Genomic DNA, 4,323 nt, shown 5'->3' with positions numbered 1-4,323 from the left:
CCTGGCCTCTCTTTCTGGAACGCGTGTGTGCAACAGTGTGTCTGCCTTCACCTTTCGCCCTGGTGACGGTCATGGCGAGCCCAGGTCCTGTGCCGTGGCTCTGACCTCACCAGCCTCGGGGCTGACCTTTATCAGACGGTTGCTCTTGCTTCGCCATAGAAGTAGAACATCTCTCTCTGGTTCCATTGGCCAACCAAGGCAGAAGGCGTCATGGAGCCCTTTGGTCTCTGGGCTCGTGTCAGGGAGGCTATGGGCTTCCCTTGTGGCTCAGCTGGTAAAGAATCCACCTGCAATGTGGGAGACCTGGGTTCGATCCCTGGGTTGGGAAATTCCCCTGGGGAAGGGAAAGGCTACCCACTCCAGTATTCTGACCCAGAGAATTCCATGGACTGTATAGACCATGGGGTCTCAAATAGTCAGATACAACTGAGTGACTTTCAAGGAGGCTATCGTGCCTCTTCTTTTCCCAGAGAGTTGGCAGCTTTTGTTCCAGAAGCTTCTCGGCACAAGGGCAGAATCTGAAGTGTCTGCCCCTTCCATCCAAGTGGCCGTGGTTTCCCGGGACCTGTCAAGGGGGCTCCTCCTGTTCTGTCAACTTTGCATGCTGAAGTTTGAACAGAGCCAGCCACCGGCGCCCTCTGCTGGTGAGTGGCCAGAGGACAGGAGTAAGCCGGCCAAGTGCTGTCTGGGAAGCTAGGGTTCTTGCCTTCTGGGTGTGTCCACAGCCTGGCCCTCTGCTTCCTGGCTGGGTGGGACTTTGAAAGGGCAGATACCCTCACAGGGTGGAGAAGCACGAGAGGATGACTGCCTTCTCCCGCTTGCATTTCCATTTGAGGTGCTGGGGTTTCAGGCCTGGACCTCGGGCTCCGACACTTGACAGGGCAGCCTTGTCACCAGGCTCTGCTCAGAACAGTTGTTGCAGAGGCTTTTTGGGCTCCAACCCAGATCTGGGGTGCAGGCCTGGTGAGGGGGTGCTCCCAGTTACCTCCTTTTGGAAAATCATGAAAAGATGAGCATTAAAACTTTGGCTCTGATCTGCTGGCAGTTGGGAGGAAAGCTGCTGCTGCTGCTAAGTCGCTTCAGTCGTGTCTGACTCTGTGCGACCCCAGAGACGGCAGCCCACCAGGCTCCCCCATCCCTGGGATTCTCCAGGCAAGAACACTGGAGTGGGTTGCCATTTCCTTCTCCAGTGCCTGAAAGTGAAAAGTGAAAGTGAAGTCGCTTAGTCATGTACGACTCCTAGCGACCCCATGGACTGCAGCCTACCAGGCTCCTCCATCCATGGGATCTTCCAGGCAAGAGTACTGGAGTGGGGTGCCGTTGCCAAAGCAGGGAGGCTCAATTATGAGAAAACATGAGAGACTTAGCGATAAGTAGTTACTTAAACATTTTTACCCATTTCCACTTGTTAATTCTCCTTCAAATGAATAAATGCAAGACTTTTCCACCTATAATATTCCCCATCTTCTGCATTGAAGCAGCAACCTTATTTCTCTCCCCCAGGGATTCTGCGGGACATTTAAAAAGTGGTCATGTGTTTCATTTGCATGAGAGAATTCATGGCTTAACTTTTCTTCTCTCCATCTTGAAGTTTCTGTCCTAATGCCCATTGAGGGTGTATGGGCATCTTTTCCATACATATGGCCTTCGCAGCTTGCCAAAATGTCTTTAAGGTTTGTAGAAAAACAGCACTTGAAAAGCTGTCTCTTCTCTCATTTCCTTTATGCTCCGTCTCCCTCTTGTTTTGAGCTCTGTTCACAGCTAATGTGACCGAGGGTCCACCAGGAGGGATGGGGTGGGGGGTTCCACATTACTTTGAGGCTGCCTAAAAACACAAAACCAAGGCAACAATAGCCTCTGACCTTTTGAAATTAGCAAGTACAGTATGTGCTGTGGGCCACCCTGCCCCTCCTGGCCTGTCTCTCTCCGACCCCCACCCCATCCTGAGTGCCTGTCAGCGTGCTTCTTCCTCGGGTTCCTTCCTGTCCCTCCCCTCACCCCTCCAAGGTGACTTCTCATCCTCCAATAAAGCATGTCGAAACTTAAATTTACCGCTCCTTCACGATACCAGCTTGGCATCTACCCAGGAACCCAGTGAGGTCCCTCCCCTGGCGCGGGCAAGGCCAATCAGATGAAAACCATCAAGCCAGGCCAGCCCCAGTGCCCTGACCCCGCACGCCCGGTGCAGCTGTGGCCCGGCTCTGGGCAGGGCTGCGTGAGAACAGTGAGGTGCGTTTCCCTTATTATTCTCGGGATCTGTCTGCGCTTGCCTGCTCCTGCTCCAAGACCTCGGGCCCCCTGAGCTCAGCATTCAGACGGCTTCAGGAGCTGACTCCCACCCATTCAGATCCCTCCTCTTGGGCTTCTGGTCCCTGCTCGGGCCTCCGCGCAGAAGGGTTTTTATGCAGATGGGCGTCCTACATTTTTCAGCTTGCTAAGGGAAGAGGTTTTTAAGGAGAGAGAGGAGGAGTTTCTCCTAGTAGTAAGTGTTCCCCATTCCTTTGCTCACAAAATGATGCGTCTCCGCTAATTAGACTTGGGGTTGTCTTGGCTCACAACTTGTGGGAACGGAGGGCAGTGAGGTCACTAGAGGTGACTGATGTTGGAACCTTTGGGAACCAGAGGAGAAGCAGGTCCTGCCTCATGAAGAGGCTGGAGGCAGAGCCCAGGTTCAACCCGCAACTAAACAACTCCAGTGCCCAGCAGGTTGATTTTGTGATTTTAACTCCTTGATCCTTGACTGACTTAAACTTTCCTGGACCAGCCTACCTCCATAGGATTGAGGCTTAGTTATGAGGTGAAAATGCTTTGGGGAAACCAAAGTCACCACACAGTTAGAAGTGATATCTGGCTCTGATTTTCCAAGCTCTGGATCACACTCCCCTATCCTGTGCCTCTAGTATATGGAAGTAATTATTCTATTATTACATGATTTGTTGTAAGTCACACTTCAAGTGGCTGTCTTGATAATTTCACATTTGGGGGGTGGATGGTTCTGATCATCCTTTTGCCTCAAAAACACAAATGTTTGTGTTTTTAGTCATGTCTGCCACTTGGGGTCTTTTTTGGCCTGCCTTTTTCAAGCTATTTCAAGCTGTATGATTTTATGTAAAACTAGATGCTAACTCCACGTGTGAACCGCAGCGCTCAGCATCAAGTTGAAAGCAAAGTGAGGAGACATGGGCAACTTTATGGAGCAGCCCTGTTCTCAGAGGGAACACCTCAGTCACCAATTTGAATATTAATTATTAGTAACTCCCACTTTCTAGATAAAAAATGTAAACAATGTTTTTAATTTCTCTTCCTGCACCCAAGGGACTCACCTTGCCCCTACTTGCCCTACCTGGGGGTGCATGCCTCCAGCAGGGAGCTGTGAACTTGGTTTTTCTGGGACTTCTTTTCCCCCTCTGCCCTTCCCCATCAGAGCTTTCCAAAATGAAGCTCCCCCTCTCCCTTCTCCTTAATTTCTGGTTGGAAGGAGGGGCCTGGGAATTGTCCCTTTAACAGTCCAACCAGCAAGCCACAGGACTGGAAAGGTCAATTTTCATTCCAATCCCAAAGAAAGGCAATGCCAAAGAATATTCAAACAGACTTTATTTTTTGGGGCTCCAAAATCACTGCAGATGGTGATTGCAGCCATGAAATTAAAAAGACGCTTACTCCTTGGAAGAAAAGTTATGACCAACCTAGATAGTATATTCAAAAGCAGAGACATTACTTTGCCGACTAAGGTCCGTCTAGTCAAGGCTATGGTTTTTCTGGTAGTCATGTATGGATGTGAGAGTTGGACTGTGAAGAAGGCTGAGCACCAAAGAATTGATGCTTTTGAACCGTGGTGTTGGAGAAGACTCTTGCGAGTCCCTTGGACTGCAAGGAGATCCAACCAGTCCATTCTGAAGGAGATCAACCCTGTAATTTCTTTGGAAGGAATGATGCTAAAGCTGAAACTCCAGTACTTTGGTCACCTCATGCGAAGAGTTGACTCATTGGAAAAGACTCATTGGAGGGATTGGGGGCAGGAGGAGAAGGGGATGACAGAGGATGAGATGGCCAGATGGCATCACGGACTCAATGGATGCGAGTCTGGGTGAACTCCAGGAGTTGGTGATGAACAGGGAGGCCTGGCGTGCTGCGATTCATGGGGTCACAAAGAGTCAGACACGACTGAGCGACTGAACTGAACCACACAATTGCACATATCTCATACGCTAGCAAAGTAATGCTCAAAATTCTCCAAGCCAGGCTTCAATACTACATGAACCAAGAACTTCCAGATGTTCAAACTGGATTTAGAAAAGGCAGAGGAACCAGAGATCAAATTGC

Source organism: Ovis canadensis, chromosome 4 (assembly GCF_042477335.2).
Source record: "Ovis canadensis isolate MfBH-ARS-UI-01 breed Bighorn chromosome 4, ARS-UI_OviCan_v2, whole genome shotgun sequence".
NCBI lineage: Eukaryota > Metazoa > Chordata > Mammalia > Artiodactyla > Bovidae > Ovis > Ovis canadensis.
Note: the sequence above shows the minus strand (reverse complement) of the source record.